Source organism: Xyrauchen texanus, chromosome 1 (genome assembly GCF_025860055.1).
Source record: "Xyrauchen texanus isolate HMW12.3.18 chromosome 1, RBS_HiC_50CHRs, whole genome shotgun sequence".
NCBI classification, from domain to species: Eukaryota; Metazoa; Chordata; class Actinopteri; order Cypriniformes; family Catostomidae; genus Xyrauchen; species Xyrauchen texanus.
This window is the reverse complement of record NC_068276.1, coordinates 5,745,758-5,767,243: the sequence shown is the minus strand read 5'-3', so window position 1 is coordinate 5,767,243 and position 21,486 is coordinate 5,745,758. Positions and strand designations below refer to the sequence as shown.

The window sequence follows — 21,486 nt, the reverse complement described above, 5'->3', positions numbered from 1 at the left end:
CAGCAACCATAGATGGCATGTGTCACGGATCCACCAGACTTCCTCTCTCACTTCTCACTCCACACCCTCTCCCTCACTGCTGACACAGCTCTCACTCTCCCTTGAGTTTTGATCACTCACACCTGCACATCATCAGTGACTAATCAAGGACTTAATTTATACCCAGCCTTCACACTCACTCTTTGTCTGTTCTTGTCAGTGTTTTCCAGAAGACTATGGACTCCCTAGGTTTGTCTAGACCTTCCTGTGTACATACACTTACCTTGTTATTGTTCCCATCATCAGAGCTTTGTGTTGGTTCATCCTCCATATACTCCCCAGCGCTTGGACTCCCCTGTGTTGTTTACATTCCCTGCAAAGATAATAAGACTATTGTGAGTTAACCATTCATCTGTTCATTGCACTATTTCCCTGCCTGGATATTACCCACCTGCTGTTTGCATCACAACTGTATTTGGATTGACTCACCGGTTGTTTTCTTCTACGCTTCATTCACCTGTTCAATAAACCCAATGATTGAGTCCATATCTCTGCCTCCTTGAGTTTCTCCATGACAGCATGTCCATGTTAGCAATCACATTTTCTAAAAAAAAAAATACAGAATCAAACCAATTGTACATACAGTGCCTAGTGAATAAGACATTTACTCATATCACACGTGAAGTGCTTTTATTTGAAATATGTTCTTTGATCTTAGTTTTGACCAACTGTTTTGGAGATTTTGGCCATTCTCCATTCAAGTAGATAGGACCTGCACATTCATCTGAGTCTGTCTCCCGAGAATGTTCCAAACATGGTCGTCAGTGGACTGACTTGCTAGAAAGACTTTGGTTGCTCTCACATGGCTGTGCGTATCCAGGGTGAGCAGCAATCTCTTGACAGTTTAAACGGCCTGGATCGCGCCTGCTTGGATTGTCATGGACTGACCATCATGATTTGTGAATCAGAGGAACTTTTTATCCTGATCCTGGAGTTTTGATTCTGGCTGATAAAATACACACTTCAGAGGAAGATACGGTAAGAAAACACTGGATTTTTGTGAGGTTTGTGAATTAAATATGTTTAAACCAAATGTCTCCATATTTGTAGAATAGAAGTTGTATATATATATTTGCATTTTATCATTAGAAAGTGATCGGGAAATATTGAGAAGAGACTGTTAAAATACGTGCTTTAGAGTAAGATAAATAAACGCTCCACAGGATGCTGAAGTTGTGTGAGGTTGGTTTATTATATTTGTTTAAATGAGATCTGTGCATATTTGCAGATGTATATGGTATTATATTGATTGATATATGTATTTTTATTATTAGATTAAGTGATATGGAACTGTTTAGGAGGGAGAGGGAAAATGAAACAGGCATGCAATTTAACATTATGAGCTCAAACGTGTCTGCTGCAGCTCTGATATGCGCACCGTTTAAATGAGACTGTGAGACACACTGGTCTATTATTGTAGTAACCCAATGGCATGTAACAACAAAATGAACCGTGACTGATTGTTTACATGTCTCAGTTGCTTCACATGCAAGCAGGTGATTCTTGGTGCCCTCAAGAAATAATCGGGGGAAAATGTATTATAATTAAAGTCAGGATATCGGCCGACCACTAGTTAGGACCATCTTTTCTTTTGCTGCAATTTTTGTTTTTTGGCCTATACAACTCATTTTTTTTTTTGGGAGTCTAAACTGCAAAACAAAAAAAGGCATAATGCTATTAAAATCAGAATTGCGTTTCATTCTGCAATGTGGATTCATGGGAAATCTAAATGTTGCTACCAAATGATCTATTATCCCGACACCATTCTGCAAGCGGCATCACCCATCAGACATTTTCGCATTAATTTAACTTTGTTTACCTTCTCCTATGGTGCGGCTGATGGAGTGTTGCTTCAGGAGCCTCAAAGGCACTGCTATTGGTCCTGCATTGAAACCAAGAAGTAATCAAGTTCATCTTATAGCGTTATAATAGAGTTTCCATCGAAATGTTTAGCATGTTTAAAGTACATTTCTAAACAGTTGACTAAAGAAAATATGAATTGTTGTGCATTTCCATCCACTATGTAATATGCATTATCATTAGAGAGCCGCCTGCTCATGATGGAGCAGTTGATTGAACTCCTTGCTTCGGGGAGAGTTTCCTTTGCAGGATTGGAGCAGTTGTACCTCGTTTTATTAAATGCTGCCAGGAGACGCCACAGAATAAGTGTAATATCTGATAAAATGGGGCTGAAATGGCTGCGACGCCCACATGCCGCCAGTTTCCATGTACATGGAAGCACCCACACTCAAAACTGTTCTGGTGGACTGTAAGGATCAGGGGTGGAAAGAGTACTGAAATATAATACTCAAGTAAAAGTACTGTTACATCTTAAAAACTTTAGAAGAGTAGAGTAAAAGTAACTGTACTAAAAACTACTCAAGTAAAAGAGTTGCTCATTTAAAAGTACTCATGAGTACAGAGTTGCGAAAGCTATGTCCCTTTATAATAAGAACTCGATGCTGCAATTTAAAAATGTAGCACACATACCGTAATTTACATTACCTTCTGTGGATGTTTGCCAGAAAGAATAAAAAATATAGGTAATTTATAGATGTTTTAGACTGACAACTTTTAAAAATGCATCACTTATCTATGATACTGTCATAGATAAGTGGAAACCTCCCACTGCCCGCTCTGGTACGCCCTAACAGAGGCTCCCCTCGGACAGATGCGCTGGCACACAGCTGGCCCTCGGGCTGCGCAAGCACGCATTTCCCCAGTGAGCCTTCTTGCACCGGTGCTGTGCAAGGTCAGGGAGGACGAGGAGCAAGTCACGCTAGTGGCCCCTACTGGCCCACTCGGACTTGGTTCTCGAACTCAGACTTCTCGCGACAGTTCCTCCCTGGCGAATTCCCCTGAGAAAGGACCTCCTCTCTCAGGGACGGGCACGCTCTGGCACCCGCTCCAGACCTCTGGAACCTCCACGCCTGGTCCCTGGACGGGATGTGGAAGAGCTAGCCGGCTTACCGGCGACCGCTATGAATACAATCAACCAAGCCAGAGCCCCTCTACCAGGCACCTTTACGCCCTAAAGTGGCGCTTTGTTCGCAGATTGGTGTTCTTCCCGAACTGAAGACCCGCAGAGATGCGCGATCAAGTCAGTGCTCCTGTTCCTACAGGAGAGGCTGGACAGGAGGCTGTCCCCGTCCACTCTCAAGGTGTATGTTGCCGCCATTGCCGCCCACCACGATCCTGTAGGTGGCAAGTCTTTGGGTAAGCACGACTTGATTCTCAGGTTCCTGAGAGGCGCCCGGAGGTTGAATCCCTCCCGGCCAGGCCTAGTTCACTCCTGGGATCTCTCGGTAGTCTTGGCAGGACGCATTTACCTGGACCGCACACAGAGCACCAGACGCTCTGAGCAGCTCTTTGTCTGCTTTGGGGGACGGCAGAAAGGGATCGCCCACTGGGTTGTCGACGCCATCACACTGGCTTATCACACCCAGGCCGTGCCCCTACCCTTGCGGGTCTGAGCTCACTCAACAAGGGGTGTTGCGTCCTCATGGGCACTGGCCAAGGGCACCTCCCTAGCAGACATCTGTAGAGCCGCGGGTTGGGCAACACCCAACACCTTCGCGAGGTTTTACAACCTCCGCGTCGAGTCGGTTGCGTCTCGTGTTTTGTCAGGTCCGAGCCCGTGAGAACTTCGGTAACACGTGAGACCGACCGGCCGGGTGGATCGCTTATGCCCAGCGCCCTTTCCTGACGCCAAGGTAAAGTACTGCGCCTTCTTCCCAGGGCGCCCCACTCCGAGTCGGGCCCCTGGTCGATTCCTCCCCAGCCCTCCGGGTCCGCGGTTCAGCGGAGGAACTCGACGACCCAAGCCACTGCGGGTACCCTGATGGCTACCCTGTACTGGTATAGGTGCTCCGCAGGTAAGGCCTCCTGCTTGGACTCCCCCTGTGTGTAATTCCACGGTTCTGTCCCCTTACGAGCGGACCCCCTTGTCTCCCTTAGGCAGTTACAGCTGCCCCGGTCGCCGTGCTGTAGCAACTCCCCCTTTTAAAGGCTGGATCTACCACTGCACCATACTTTCCACACAAGCCCTAAGACGGCCGTGTGACGTGTCTACCACTTTTCCTCCCCAAGAAAAAGGGCAGGTGTGTTCTCCGCAGTGTCTGGGTAAGTCCCCCTTCCCTATATGCGTGTAAGGGCCCCGGCCGTGATTGCTCTATGCGAGAAACATAGAGAGAAAAGAGGCCCAGCCAGGCTGGCCCGTTCCCATGTTGGCAAACATCGCCTTGTTCCCCTTCCAGGGTAACTAGAAGGATTCCGATGTTCTTATGGGGCATTGGGGAAGGGTACATGCAGCCAGGTACAGACGATGCGCGGCACTGGATGAAATCCCTGCCCGCCTCTGTATCGGGCGGTTCACGTACACGGTTCAGCGCATGGCAAGATTGGAATGGGTCCCCTAGTGTCGCTTCTCCAACACAACGTGGAGAGAACGACAGAAGGGGAACGTTTGGTTACGTATGTAACCTCCGTTCCCCAAGGGAGGGAACGACACGTTGTGTCTTTCCTCCGCCATGTCGCTGAACCAAGCCACTGTTGTGGCCGGACCATTTCCGGCTCCTCAGAAAAATCCTGAATGAACTCCCGTATTTGCGCCACTTAAATACCCGTATGTCCGGGGGCAGGACATGCAAATACCGGCTGCCAACTCTCATTGGCCTTTTTTCATAGATCAGAGGTGGATATCGGCGCTCAAGAGAGACTTCTAGTGTCGCTTCTCCGACACAACGTGTCGTTCCCTCCCTCGGGGAACGGAGGTTACATACGTAACCAAACGTATAGTAATATGCAAGGAAATCTCTGATACAATCTAAACTTAACAAATGTTCACATGCTACAGCCAACATTGTGCAGCTAACCTGTAATCGTGTATGTAAGGTCCCGGGTGTAGAAGAAATACTCTGAATGTGGGGAAAAAAGGGACAGTTAGCAACCCTAGTTGGAACAATAAACAACATTTAAGGCAACCTAAATAAGCTAATCATGATTAATAGCCATAAACAGTGGTACTACAAAATTAAATAGAAATTGCTATACAGGGACTAGAGGGAATATTTTGGAGGGATGATTTAAAAGAATTGGTGAGCAAGCATTTTTAGCCAGTTCAGCATCAGAGGTGGATTACTGTACACAAATAACTGCGCATACACACACGCACACACACATTGTGCCTTATTTTGAATTCTCTATCTGTCTTTTAGCCTAGCATACACTCAAACGTGCACACACAATCTGATGTGATCTAGTATGCTGTCTCATTCTGCCTGCAGACTTCTACAGTATAAATAATACAACACACTGAACAGACTTTCTCATTCGAAGTCCTGCAAAGTCCTTGCACAACACACTCCAACACATGCGGCTCTACTGCGTCAAATCAGACCACTTTTAATTTCTAAACACACCAACAGCGTATAACAGCAGTCGAGTGTGACGTTTAGACTCCTCTCACATGCACTAAATAAATCGATCTGATCTTAAAAAACATCAACCACAAGGTGCACTTCAATCTTTGTGCTCATTTGGTGCTTTCAGCAGAATTCCAAAAAAGTTGGGACAGAATGAAAAATGTTTATAAAAACAAAAAGGAGTGATTTGTAAAATTATCTTCACGCTTTTCTATATTAAAAGCACTACAAATGCACATTATAAGATGTATTACCTTGTGAATTTCATTGTTGGTTTGTTTTTAAAATGTTCAGTAATTTCAAAACAGTTGTTTACAACACACTCCAAAAAAGTTGAGACAGACAATTTACTACTAATAGCAATTTGACAAGTTAATATAAGGTGATGTTAAACAGGAGATGTTAAACAGGTGAGGCAACCATGTCATTTTATATAATGAGCCTCCATAAACAACCTTGTCCTTCAAGAGCAAGGATTTTTCGAGATTTGTCAGGTTGCCAACAGATGCTTCAGCCTATAATCCAACACTTTGAGAACAATGTTCCCCAAAGACAAATTGGAAGGATTTGCGGCATTTCACCCTCTACCATGCACAATATAGTTAAAAGATTCAAGGAATCTGGTCAAATCTCAGTGCGTGAAGGACGAGACGAAAACCAATTCTGATTGTCACGCTCTTATAAACCGGTGTAAAGGGATCAATGGAAAAGAGCAGGCGAGAACCGGCTTTTCAATGTAAATAATGGTTTAATGATAAACAATGACACAAACACACACATGACGGACTTGTCCGTAAACGATCTCTCTCTCCCGCACAATCCCCTGCAGTCGGCCTTTATCCCTCACGGAGGCATAATTGGCCTAATACGGGACCGGGTGTGTAGGATCACGACCCGGCCCCGCCCTCCGCCCTGCCACAAACGTCATTCATCTGTAATGGTTATGATGAACATGGGCTTGGGATTACTTTAGTAAACCTCTGTTAGTCAACACCACTCACTGCTGCATCCACAGATACAAGTTAAGACTTTACAATGTAAAGGAAAAGCCGTACATCAGCACTGTCCAGAAGTGCCGTCAAATTCTCTGGGCTCTGTCTCATCTTAGATGGAAAGTAGTTTTATTTGGTCCACATAATTTTTTTAAAAACACAGCCGTAGTGTTCTCTGGCCAAAGATGAAATGGACCATCCAAGCTTTTATCAGCATCCAGTCCAAAAAACAGTGTGCCCACGGCATGGGTAACTTGCACATTTGTGAGGGCAACATTAATGCAGACAGATGTGCAGCTGAAGACCTGCATAATGGACGAATGCGGGAAAATGTCACTATCTAAACTTAACAAACTTGTGCCTTCAGTGCCCAATTTGAGAGTTCACAATGGTAAACACTCAAATGTCCCAACTTTTTTGGAGCGTGTTGCAATCATTTAATTTGAAATTACATGACATTAAAAAAAATATATAATAATAATAGTAAAACATCATATAATGTTTTGACGTAGTGCTTTCAATATAGCAAAGGGTGAATATAGTTTACAAACCACTCCTTTTTCTTTTTATTAGCATTTTTTCACACTGTCCCCAACATTTTCGTATTGTATAAGACAGTTTGATATAATGCAATGTTTACCTTCGGCCCACGGCCCTCAAACAGGTTCGATTTTTAGCCCTTCGTAGGAAGGTTTGGCCACCTCTGCTGTAGAGTTTGGGTAGGGTTTTTAGATGTTGTCTGGAGGTTTTTAATGGGGGTAGGTCAGCCCTCTACAATGCAAGTAAATTAGTCATATATATAAATAATTTCTTGGACTTTGGAATATTTTCATTTAGATAATTTTATTTTCTTTCTCTTTTGTATGTAACACTCTGAATTACCATTGTGTATGAAAAATGAAATATGTGCTATACAAATAAACTTGCCTTACCTTGACCAAATTTCGCACTAGTCAACTGCAGTGTCCATTATTAGCCTGATGGTCTGATTTTACTTGACAGTGATTGAGTTGTGTAGTGGCAAAAAAGATCCATTCACTGTGTGTGGTTTTGTATGAACGTGCACTCTAAAGGCTGCATTGGGTCCGGAGATGTCGTGGATGCCACCATCATTTGCAATATGTCATTGTTATATTTACACTACATTTAGTGAGCTTAATTCTAATTTTGGTCAAACCTATCCACGGACTGCTTTCGCAACAGTCTCCGTGGCTCTATGAACGAGTGCCTTTGGTTATCCATGAAGGCAAACGTGAGAACTTGGACAATAAACAAAAAGTCAATACACATTAAGGGAGATTGGTTTGACTTGTTCCGTGTAATGTGTATCCAAAGACTTGATCAACACAATCCATTTTCATTGATTAATGTCTCTTAATAATTTTTCTGTTATTTATAGTCAGATAATCCAAAAACAACACCACAAACAAAAAATTTACATTTAATTCAGTTGCATTGTGCTAACATGTCAAAAGTCTGGTAAGCACAAATATCTGTTAGCCAATGGTGAACTTTCACAATCTTTCTCCAGAGTGTGCTTAGAGTGGTGTTGTGTGGATGCGGTTATGGTTGTGTTGATGTTTTAGAGGTGCAATAACAGAATCAAACATGCATAAAAGCGGATACTCCGAGTTAGTTAGGTGAAGCTAATGGAGGACAGCTTATGTGAAATATATTGTGTTGTTATTGGGATCAACGATGATGTGTAAACTTTCTCTTTCTCTCTCCCTTCGAGGTACGGTTGCTGGTGGCGTTGATTTGGCCTTTGCTTCTGTTCTTTATTCTTGTGTCAGTCAGATCCACCAATCGGCCCATTTATAAAAGCCAGTGTAACTACAGTGCACCTTTAGTCATCGCTTGTACATGCATACAGTGGTACCCAAAAATATTTGGACACCTTGATCCACTGTGGAACACATTTTACATGCCTGAATGCAAATTGCAAAAAAACAAAACATTAAACCAAAAGCATCTCTAAACAAATGATTCTAGAGTTTTTCTGAATCGTACAATTCTAAGCCACAGGGCATGATGTATAATAGCACCTGGACAGGTGAACAACTTCAACGACTCCATGTAAGTGTCAGATCACAAACGAAAAGATCTTTCATACAAATATACAAATGTATACAGTTTGGTTGTTCCATACAACTACCACAGGAGATTTAATTGCTCAAAAATTGCTCTTTTACAGCTCAGGAGACATAATGGCTGTCTTTTCCTATAATCCTTTAGTCTCAAAGGTTTTGATTGAAGTTCAGACACTCCTCGCAGATCCCACCATTTTCGCCAGTATTAAACTGCCCTCAGGCGATATTGGCCAGTGGGCCTCTGTCCCACAGAATGCAAATTTTTTTAATTGTTGAGATATTTTAAAGAAGCGTGTAAAGTATGCACCAGTAGCGTCAACTAATGGAATTTCAAAACGATAAATCAACCTTCAAATGGCTAACTGACTGCACAAGTGTCTCTGCATATATAAAAAATTACACACTTCACCTATACATGAAATCTGTGAATTCTCAAATCCATACATGGCTTCACGTCTCAGTAGGATTGATGTTATAAAACACTTCAGAGATCTCAGCTCAGCTGTGTTTTCTCAAACTCATGAACACAAAAAATAATGGACTGCAACTGAAGCCAGTTCTATGGTATGGCATTGTGCATTGTGGGATATCAGATGAGTGCTTTGGAGCATCATTACCTAGAAGGAAATTCTCAGAGGTTTCTTTTATAGCTCTGTATAATTGGAGTTCTCTCTTTTAATAAAGCAATAAGCCATGTGTGTTGGGCTGAGCGAAGACTGACATGCTTGTGGCGTCAGGCCTTGGAGACACATTTAGTTTAAATAATAATGAACAGAAAGCATGAAAAAAGGGAAACAAAGTGTCCTGTGGTAATTGTGATCTTAATAAAAGGGGGTGTAAGAGGGTAAGTGGATCATTATTTGTGTTTATATTATACATTTTTTATAATGCAGCTCATCCAATCAGAATTTAAAGTTGGATTTGTTTTAAAATCAATTGTTTTGTGTGTGTACTCATTAAAAATACAATCCCTCTGCTTGTTTAAAGGAAGTTCCAACCCCCCGTCATTATTTACCTACATTCATATAGTTTTATGAACCTTTTGGATTCTTTTTAAATGTTAAATTGAGACACAATCCTTGCATTGAAAGGACAAGCCACAATATTTATTAAAATCTATTTTTGTTTTCCGTATAAGAAATAAAGTAATACTTTTTTTTGGAACAGCATAAAAGACCTGGCACACTTCCTAAAAAAAAAATCTGGCCAAAACAAAGGTGTTTTTGAGTTTGTTTTGGTGGTTTGTAACAGCTCGCAAGACATTGACTGCCAAACACTTTACTGCCATTGGCCCACGTCATCGGTAAGCATGACCTGGAGCTCCACCTCCATACTTTGAGGCCAAGAGCTAATTCCTGTTCAGTCAGTTAAGATCAGTGAACATGAACACACCATCATGCAGAGTTATTAGCGGACTGGTGAAAACGTACCTACATTTGCACGATTGTTCGCAAAGGCCTTTTTCAAGAATATATTGTGATGTGGAGGAATCGAGCTAATCAGCGAGGGGGATAAAGACGATTCGGATGCCCAGTTCCAGAGAAAGACGCATGTGTCTGTGTTTGTTTATGTTTGTTTTAAGTGAGTTTGACATAAAAATGTGTTTACTGTTCAGCCGGTTCCTGCCTCCTCCTTGCCCATCCTTATACTGTTACAGTGTTGCTGAAACCCAGGATGGAGGAGGGATGCGCTGTCACGGAGTCCTCACTGCTGCCATCCGCCAGGAGTGCAGCCATGGCCATCTGCCTGGGGACGGAGGGGTTGCTGCCAGCCGCTGAGAGCCGGAGGAACCTCTGCCATCCACCGATGAAGGGGAGGAGCAGTTCCATCTGCCAGGGGCCGGAGGACTCCAGAGATGTCTGGGAACATGCATGCAAGTTTTTCCTCTTTCTATCACTCCGCCTCACTCTTTCCCTCTCCCCTTTCCTTCCCCTCGTTTCTCCCAGGGCTCGAGAAAAGCGGGGAAGACCTACCTGCAGGCACGGCCAGAAGGGCAATGCCCCCCTCCAGGAAGAGAGGGGAGGGGAGTGCTTCATGCCTGGGGATATCCCAGCCTGAGTTGGGTGATGGAAGAGTGTGACGTGGAAGAGGGCAGAGCTGGGCCGTGAGGACACACAGCCGGCCCTGAATCGGGATAATCAGCCGGCAGGGGGATAAAGACAAGCCGGAGGCCCCAGTTCAAGCGAGAGAGATGCACACGGCATGTGTGTCTGTGTTTCTTTGTTTGTTTTATGTTGAGTTTCTTATTAAACTTAATGTTTACTGTACAGCTGGTTCCTGCCTCCTCCTCGCCCATCCTTGAACTATTTCATATGTCATGCGATTTTCTTTTATGTTTGTTTAATTAGTCTGCTAACAGAATCAAATCTACTCATGCTCTTTAAGTGCTCATTCACTCTCTTGTTTGACATGCTACTTCACTCATGTGCCTTCTGCACCTGAAAGCCATTCACACATCTACCCATAGTAAGGTATGCTTACTATCATACTTTTGTCTGTATTGTACCCTTTAACACTCTTTTATACACCTATCCTTGAAGTCGTATCATAGGGTGGGTACCCGGTGCATATTTTGGCCACGTGTCGTGTGTTAGTTTATTAGCGCCATGAAACATGACAAATTATACAGGTGTCCACTGAATATTTATTTCTTTAAATAATCATTGAGGGACTAAAACCGCTCCTTTTACAGACATTGTGTGAATTATACTCATAGAATGAGACATTAAGTCATTGAAAACACTGTTGGCTCTGAGCGAAGAATAACTTTTCCATGAGTAAATCGGGGCCTTAAGGGTGTCCTTACAAAAAATCAAGAGTTGGTCCAAACTTTCCACAAATCCGGCACTCAATATTTTGCATATGAAAATAATGAGTGACCAATTTGCGGCAAGTTTGCCAGAACTCTACATTTTTTAATGGTGCAGGACTCAAGACCCAACTGCCGTTGCAACAACATTTTTGGTCGTACTGGTGTGACTACAGAGTTGGCCAACTGTCTTTGATGAGCTGCCGAAACATTAAATGGCAAGCGGAACACTACCCATATAAGTTATCAATGGACAGAGTTGCACAAGTGTGGAGCAGTTGTGTTTACTCGAAGAACAGTCTCTTTTTTTCATGTTATTGGCCCCTACTGGTGCCACCAAATTTGGAACTGGTGCAACAATCTGTAGAACTCTGTGTCACTGATCTCAAATGCTAGTCTGGAGCCCTGGGATGAGTCAAATATACCTTGTGTTTGTGTGTGTGTGTGTGCACTATTCATTTAAGGTCATTTCAATATTCCCAGATCCAGAGAGGACACATGCTTATATTCCTCAGGGTCAGCTGACAGCAGTGTGCCTGTGCAATTTACGGGCACAGTTTTTGATTCACAGGGGTAGGTCGTATATCTCGCTGCTGTGTTGTTGTTTGTTCATATCATTTAGTCTGATGATACTCAGATTTGTGAGGCAGCTCATTGGCAGATAGGCTGAAAAGCGTCATGTTGTCAGGATGGGGTCACCGCTCCAGATAGATTTGCATTCTGGGGCCTTGAACTTATATTATACAAGATTAAATTCATCAGGAGACCTAACAGGGAGTAATTAACTCACAACGCTGCCAGAGACTCCGAAACGAGGGGTCGTGGGACAGCTGAAAGAAACAGCCAATCAGAGTGAGCTTGGAACGAAGTGGCCAATCAAACCGCTGGTGACACAATGGCAGGAGATATGATGGAAGTGTGAGGTGATGACTCCAATCTCACTCAAACAGAGCCCTGCGCGCGTGTACGACCTGTCTGATTTACGTTGTTCGCCGTGGCTCAGAGGATTGTTGCCGCAACACTAAAGATTCTGATAACATTGAGAGTGTAATAACACATGGCTGGTAATCAGTGCGGTGGTCTGATAGCCATCAGATCCATCGAGCTCCAGGCCACTAATTAGCACTCTTATTATCGCGGCTCTGTACATATTAGCCAGGTCAGGCCTTTTCCTTTTTTAATATCCAAACAGAGCCTCCAGTTCATGTAATAGCACAGAAATAGTGGTAAAACTTTTATATTAGTGTTCCCTTTTTTTAAGGCTTTATGAAGGGGTTTATTAATGACTAATACGTAATTTACAGATGCATGCTAAAACATTAATATTAAGTTATAACAACATGCAAACAAAGACTACCAAAGAGTGAGCCATATTACTTAATATGTTGTAAAAGTGTATTTATTATAACATGTAGTAAGTTTAAAATGCTCACTATTTGTGGGATGGTCAGACAATGATGATAAAATTTTCATATTTTGGGAACTATTCCTTTAAAACACACTCCTATCTGGGGAGCATTCAGATCTCCACCCAGCCTTGGTGTGCAGACACACAGATTTTCTTATGCCTAATTGGCTTTGATGATTTGTGTAAGTATGTGGGAGGTATTTGTGATTGCAAGAGTATGAAGCTGTGTGTTTCATTAGAGCTAAATGAGTCTTTAACGGGCTAACACATGTTTAATAAGCCACGTCCTCTCCTTCAATCAATATCCCAATTTACCCAGAGACGCAACGTTTGCACAGCCACTCACTGCACAAGAAAGCTCCCCACACCGTTGGCACGATGTCACCTGATTCTGAAACAACCTGAATCAAGTAAATGTATAGAATTTGTAGTCTCATAGAATCGCTAAATAATTGGTCACACTTTATATTAGGTGTCTTTAAAATTCATACAACACAATGTGTTTAAGTACATGTTGTTCTGCAAAATTCTCACAAGATTCACATTTGCTGCTACTGAGGTTGAGGTGTGGGCATGTTTAGGAGTAGGGTTGGGGTTAGAAGTAAGGTTAACAGTGTAACTACAAATGTAATTAAATACAGGTACTTTAAATATAAGTTCAATGCAACGTCAAGTGTGTACATAATATTTTATCGTAATATTGTATCAAATGTTTAAGTACATACATGTTAAAGATACCTAAAATAAAGTGGAACAAAATAATATTTGCATAGCTAGTTGTACATATGATAGCAGTTTTCATGTCAAATAAACACTAGAGGCGCTATACGACAACAATTACTATTATTGTTTTAGCGCCACGCAGTGGACATTTCAGTGGAACTGCAGCGATAGGTGTAATAAACAACTTGATGTCATTTTGCAGAACTTAAATCATTTGGTTTTGATATTATATGATTTTGGCCATGAAAACATTATTAAAATAATTTTTACCTTATTTCTTTCCTCATATATAATTTTGCTTCTCAAGTTAATGTGTCTTGTTTTTATGACATTTTGATCATTTTATTAGAAGACGAGAAAAATACAGAGCAAATTAAATACTTTAGATTACGGGTTTGTTAAAATCACTCGTTCAAATTATTAGTAATGGTAATGGTAAGCTTGACTTAAGGGCATCACTATTTTAAATCCAGTAACACCTCTCTACCTCTCTCTCTGTCTCAGGTCAATCCATTACACTTCGTAGTCTGCTGAGAAACAATGAGACACTTTCAGAATATCTGACAAACAGCTTGTCAGTGCCAAACACAACAGTCGCGAGTCTGATGAAGGTGAAGGTTCAAATCGGCCAGGTATGTCGTCTTCGAAGACAAGCCAGAGCGATGGAGAGCTAGAAAGATAAAGCTACAGTTAATATGTTAGTGCATGCTGAGATCCGATATCCATTTCTTTGGTTCTTTGAGACTTTCTTGATACTGCAGCCATGCTAGTTGATGTTCTGTTGCAGGTTCATCAGGACTCAGAAACTTCCCGTGCCCTGTTTCTTGCTCTCTCATTGGCTGTAGGTCAACGCTTTAGTTGTATTCAGTCAAAACATATTTCACATTTAACGATTTAAAGACCAGATATTTAGGTCCAGATATTTAACATGCTAGATATCTTGCTGACATCGGCGACGTGGCGGTGCTTCTCTCAAATCGTGTCTTTGATAGTTCATACATTGCGATCATCACTCATGAGAGCGAGCTCCGATTTGCCTACGATTTCAGGCTTTTTCGGGGATCTCCACAAAACTGCCAGGGACCGAAAATTGGGTTTAGAATCGAAAAAATAGCCAAGAGGCCAGATGATCTTTCAGGTGGGGCCGATGTGAGGTTGGTACTCTACGGTGCATCAGTCGACCGCATCCTGGACTTTAATTCAGACAATCAGAGAGAGTTTCAGAACATCACATGTTCCATTACAGCCAATCAGCTTCGCCTCTCCATACAACATGAAACTATTAACTGCTGTGTGTGATTTATGAGTATTTGTGAGACAATTTCCTTCTGAATTCTCCCAGAATCTACTCAACCTTTTAAAGTTCAGTTTACTGTCATTTTACCAAAGCTGCTGTAACCCCATTTTATTTGTACTGATATTCTTCTTCTATATTTTTTCCTCTGATTTCCTGAGTCATGCAAAAAGTGACAAAATGTTATCAATGAATTTTGGTTTGTCATATTGTTTAGAAGATTTGAGGCAATTATATTTGTGGCCGTGGCACAAATTTACTTACCTACCTATATTTTCAGAACCTGAAGTCTTTTGACAAAAAAAAAAGGTTAACAAAAAGACATTTTAAGGAGGCATGCCAAATGTTGTCCAATTCTGCCCATAGGGAGCAGTTTGACTGAGGAAGTTGTAATTTGGCAAGCATCTTCTTTGAGTCAAGTGCTAAAATTTCCTTGATTGAAGAACTCAACAAAAACTGCTGCCAGCTGCCAGTTAAACCATTATTAAATTGGCATCCACTTACAGATTGCCAAAATTAGACTGTATACCAACTCTTGGGAGAACATTCCACAAAGTGGCACTATAATAGGCTAACATATTCATTTTGGTTAAAATAACAATAATTTCTTTCTTCTGATTCCTTGAGTGCTCCTGAATCAATATGTCAAATACATTGAACGTTTTTACATAAAACTTGTGCCACTGTGAATGTATAAAATAACTACATGTTTGAACTCGTCTCTGTTTGTTTGTCTGATTCGCACAAAATGTAATGTGCATAATCTTGAGTACCTTAGTGAAAAAAGTTATCAAAAGAATTTAGATTAATTTAATAATTTAGCAGATATGAGCCTATACATGTTCCAGGCATGGCTTATAATGATGAATTGGAATGCATGTTGTGAATGAAATTTCACAAAACTTGGCACACATAGACAATAGCATACTCTGAGGACAAGTGCCAAATTTAATCAATTTTAACTGTGAATGACATTTAAAAGATACAGTATAATACCAATTTTGTCCACTAGGAGGAGCCGCATGATAAGAACTCTTTGTAAGTTTGCAAACATCATGCCAATAAAGTAACTCGAATATTATATTCTTTCAAATTTGGCGATTTTGGTAATTTTCTTCACTTTTCCAAACTGCTTGGATCTTGTTTAAGGCCATCTTCAGACTTGTTATTAGCTGTTGTTCTAAACTATTGCGAACAGGGTCCAAAAATAACTCTCCAGTGCAATAATGCACTCAGTTGCGACGACTGGTTTTATCGCAATGTAGGATGCAATGTAACAGTTTGAGCCTCACTAATGTTTTTTGAATCAAATCAGAATCTGTCACCTTAGATTTTTTTGATTTATAAAACAACAACAACAACAATAATAATAATAATAATAATAATAATAATAAGTATTATTATTATAAAAATAATAATAAATTGCCAATGGGCCAAGAAAAATAAAGTTTATTCAATATTCTTTAAAAACAAGTCTTAATATTTTAGGCACTTTTCTTTCTCTGGTAAATTTACCTGTTTTTTTTATTTTTTATTATGTTTTGATATATTTACTAGAAAACAACACTGATTATGATAAGTATACATAAGTTCCATCCATATATATATAAATAATTAATATACTGCAGATGATCCAATGTCAAAATGGCTGTATTAGTATTAACATTCACATCTAACCAAAGGTCTTATTCTCAAATGCTTTAGTTTCACTGCATTTTTGGAAATGCGGATGCTACGAAACTGGGAACAGCTTAAATGCACTCCAGACTGAGCAAAGAAAAGCCATTTGCAGCGTAATCCCTTGTGCAGATAAATACTTAAATGCACAGACACCAGTTCACACACATACATCTCTCTCCCATCCCCTTCTTTCCATCTGAACCCGCTTTACTACTAAAGTAATCACTATTGAGTGTGTGAAGGTCACAGAGATAACTGCAGAGATAGTGTTGTCTAAGCGGACAGTGAATGGGAGTTTATTAAGGTTTTTTTAACTGCCTGACATCACCGACTCTGAGAATAAGCTTTGAAAATCTAATGACCTTCATAGATTTAACCACACTTAGCTGCAATTCAGTAATAAAGTTGTAATCTTCAGCTCTGTGAAGCAGCACCCATGTGATACACAATTAAGCTCTGGAGAAATCAGTAATGCTGAAAATGACTCCTTTCTGGTTGAGCTTCCATTAGCCGTGAGTCTGAACCCATTGAAGGTGGCCACACTCATGACTCAGACCAGCAGTCATGTCACTCCACTGATGACGGGTGAGTTTCCTACATTTGCTCACTTTTAATATACTGTGCTCCTCTGCCTATATGTGAATATTTTACCGGAAAAGGCCTCACCTTTAAACAATTTCTATCCAGCTCTTTCACAGAACAACAATACATAATGACCAATGGGGCTGTCAAGTTCCAAAAAGGAGTGATATAAATATTTTCTAATGTGTTTGAAATTTCATGGATAATTTTCCTGTGAAATGTTATGTCTTCTCTGCACCCAGATGTCTAATTCCTAGACTTCATCACTATTGAGTATGGCAGACAATTTAGACTTTGGATCAGATCCATTTGGGAGTCTCAGTATGCTGATGTGTATAACAGACTTTAACTCATCATCCAATAACACGATAAGAGTCACTATCCAAAGAGTGTAACAGCTGTGATGGTCAACACAAACACAAGCAACACAAACAGCAGTAAGAAGTTGATTCTTTATCTGTTCTTAAAGTCTGAATGGTGCTCATGTAATGGGAGCCAGCTGGTACGTGATAGCTGTGCGGTATGTGTAAAACATCACTCCCCTGGCCTCAAGAGGCGCACTAGCGACTGCTGCTAGGGGCTGTAGCCTTTAGCCTTCTCAGTAGCGTGCCCACCTCTCATGCTGGCTGACCCTGGTACGAATCCTGCTCGGAACGGGTCGAGCAGGACTGGTTACAGTGGTGCCATGACCCGGATGGGTGTGAGGTTTAGGGGGGTGAGTGTAATGGAAGCCAGCTGGTAAGTGATAGCTGTGTGGTATGTGTAAAGCCTCACTCCCCTGGCCTCAAGAGGTGCACTAGCGACTGGTGCTAGGGCCTGTAGCCTTTAGCCTCCTTAATAGCGTGCCCGCCTCTCATGCTGGCTGACGCTGGTACGAATCCTGCTCGGAACGGGTCGAGCAGGACCGGTTACAGTGGTGCCGTGACTCGGAGTAGAGTGAGGTTTTGGGAGTGAGTGTAACGGAAGCCAGCTGGTAAGTGATAGCTGTGTGGTATGTGTAAATCCTCACACCCCTGGCCTCAAGAGACACTATCAACTGACACTAGGGGCTGTAGTCTTTAACCTCCTCATTAGCGCACCCGCCTCCCATGCTGGCTGACGCCGATTTGAATCCCGCTCTGAGTGGGTCGAGCAGGTTACACTCCTCTGAACAAAAGTTGTGGGTAGTTGCCAGGGCATTGCTATGCTGTTGCTAATGTTTGCACATTGCTAGAATGTTCTGGGTAGTTGGTAGGTGGTTCCTAACTGGTCCAAGTCAAAATAACCCACCCCCAAGTCCCCAAGAATGACATTCTGGTGTCTAGATATGGCATTGCTTCATTTATGTTCTCCACGGAGTAAGAATAAGCTAATAAATTAGCTCCTTAAGGTAACAATTGCAAATTACCACATTTCCAACATGAACACACTGGAAATTGGCATGTTGCTTCCAAGAGTTCTGGTGCCGTAGGATCGTCCACATAATGCCAATTCAGAAGGCAAGTGGCATCTCCTATCAGACATTTTTGCATCGGCTCCAGCGTGTTTACCTTCCCTTGTGGTATGACCGGAAGTGCGTTGTGGTTAGGTTTATGGACATTAGAATGAAGAAAAGTCAACCTACTGTTACCGATTTCACAGTGAGATCAGTCTGCACATTTCCCAAATGTGCCCAAAATAAAATCGATTATTTTACATCCCCTATTTCTGACTTACTTTCAGTCGGATTAATTTGCTCAGCACAAAAGGTGAGACTCAAATCAGCAGTCTATTGATATTGCTGACGTGATGAGGTTTGTTTGTTTATATTGTCACTGCGTACTCGTCTGTTTGTTCAGAATGCTTCTGTGCAGGTGAATATCACGAGTACTGAGTTAATTAGTGACTCTGTTGGGGCGATCCGTTAATTACCTTCTCTTTGAAACTCCGGTAAACATGATTGGCTGTTTCTCCCTAAGCATCAGGCCTGCTGCGGGTTTCTGTTGTTCTAACACTACAGATCACAAAAAGCATGTTCCAGTCCGTTATGTTCTGTTTTGTTGGCATTTGCATACTAATGGCATTGTGGGTTTTCCTCTGAATTCTTTGTGTCAGGATTGTATTCAAGTGTCTGCAGGAATACAGAGAGGAGATGTGTCAGTCATGAGAGCTGATGTGGGAGCAGTAGAGTGTCTCTAGAAGAGTGCAAACTGTTGCATTATGTAGTAAAGTTTGTGTATTTGTGTCTGTGCTGTATGTAATGAGGAATTTAAAGGGATTGGTTTCACAAAATTTGTAATTGTTCTCATGTCATTCCGACCATGTATGCTACAATATTTTCTTTCTACAGTAAAACATAGATTTAGATTGGATGCAAAATGTAAATAGAATGATTAATTCCCTAAACATATTTCTAAAAGTAAAGGGGACATTTCCCCCATCCCAGGTTATAATGGTTGCTACAGCTCTGGCTTGCTTTGTCACTACAATTAAAATACATTTTTAATTATTGAAAGGATAAATGTTCATATCAAGATAAATGTACTTGCACAAATGGAATGTGCTTGGCAATGCTCAGGATGATTGTGCAGGAGAGTGAAGGGGTTATTTGTCATACTGTGATGCATTTAATTTATTTTGCATTTATTTCAAGAGGTTGAGTCCCACTGAGATCATGGCTTTTCTGAGAGAGTGTTGCATTGTGCAATGAAAATAAAATGGGAGTTTTTATGTGGAACACAAAAAGAGAATTTCTGAATATCATTCAAGCTCCATAATGGACAAATCACTATAAACGTATCAATGTCCTTCTAGTGAGTCATATTCCAAGTCTTCTGAAGAAATATTATAGGCTTTGAGGTCTTTAATGTGAATCTTAAACTGTCTTACATAGCCAAGTTAACCCTTACAAAAAAAACCAGAGTTGCTGCAAAATTTCTGCAAACTTGCTGCAAATTTGACACTCATTATTTTCACATGCAAATGAGCTTGTTCTTCGCAGCAAATGTTTACCAGAAGTTTGCAGCATTTCACCAATAGTGGTTAACCTGTAGAAAACCTTTGGTGACAATGAAGAGTTTCCCGAAAGCTTATTTGCATATGAAAATTAATGAGTGACGAGCTTGCGGCAATTCTAGAATTTTTATAACTGAAGGCTTCTCTGAGCCGATGCTGTGCCAGCTCAAAGATTTGTGTTAAGACACAATGCTGCATAAAAGTGGAACTAAAATATGCCAGATCTTCCCCACCTGGTTCTGATGTTGCTTTGGGTCTGTGTAAATAAAAAGGCTGATCACACTGTGAATTTGGCATCAGAAGGTTGAAAATTCTGCCACTGAATTCGGTCTGTGCGCACTGAAATTCAAGCCACTGCCCCCAGTGGCCGAAGCTGGAAGTGCTGTTGAACATTTTGTGAATGTCCACAAGATGGTGCAATGTTTTATTTGTAATTGTAACTGATGTGATACACAGTCAACAGGAATACATATTTTATGAACGCTACCCCCTGACCTATACCCTAAACCTCATGTTTTATTCAAACACATTAATTCAAGTCAAGTGGTTTTTATTGTCATTTCAACCATATACAGTTAGTACAGTACACAGCGAAACAAGACAACGTTCCTCCAGGACCATGGTGCTACATAAAAACAACAAAGGACAAACACAGGACCACATGAGACTACACAGACTAAATAACATACCTATATAAAATACCTATATATACCTATATAAAGTGCATGTGCAAACATGTGCAAAAAGTATGGGACAGTACAAGAAATTTCCGACAATGAACAGGACAATAGGCACAGTGAGAAACCGACCAGTACACAGTAGTACAAAAAGATGACAGTTTCTAAAAACATAAACATAACATACTATGAGATAGTGTTCTATGCACATAGCAGTTATCAATTAAAGTGCAACTCCGGACACGTGTGTGTGTGTCAAACCAGTCTCTGAGTGTTGATGGCTTGGGGGAAGAAGCTGTTACACAGTCTGGCCGTGAGGGCCGGAATGCTTCGGTACCGCTTGCCAGACGGCAGGAGGGTAAAGAGTTTGTGTAAGGGGTGTGTGGGGTCGTCCTCAATGCTGGTAGCTTTGCGGATACAGTGTTTTTTGTAAATGTCTTTGATGGAGGGAAGAGAGACCCCGATGATCTTCTCAGCTGTCCTCACTATCCTCTGCAGGGCTTTGCGGTCCGAAACGGTGCAAGTCCCAAACCAGGCAGAGATGCAGCTGCTCAGGATGCTCTCAATAGTCCCTCTATAGAATGTAGTGAGGATGGGGGGTGGGAGATGTGCTTTCCTCAGCCTTTCGAAGAAAGTAGAGACGCTGCTGGGATTTCTTGGTGATAGAGCTGGTGTTGAGGGACCAGGTGAGGTTCTCCACCAGGTGAACACCAAGGAATTTAGTGCTCTTGACGATCTCCACAGAGAAGCCGTTGATGTTCAGCGGAGAGTGTTCACCCTGTGCTCTCCTAAAGTC

The 21,486-nt window shown here is 41.6% G+C and overlaps 1 pseudogene; it reads left to right on the top strand.

The window, feature by feature from the left end:
• Positions 1–21,486, top strand: part of LOC127625960 (phospholipid-transporting ATPase ABCA1-like) — a 99,401-nt pseudogene that overhangs the window by 7,297 nt on the left and 70,618 nt on the right.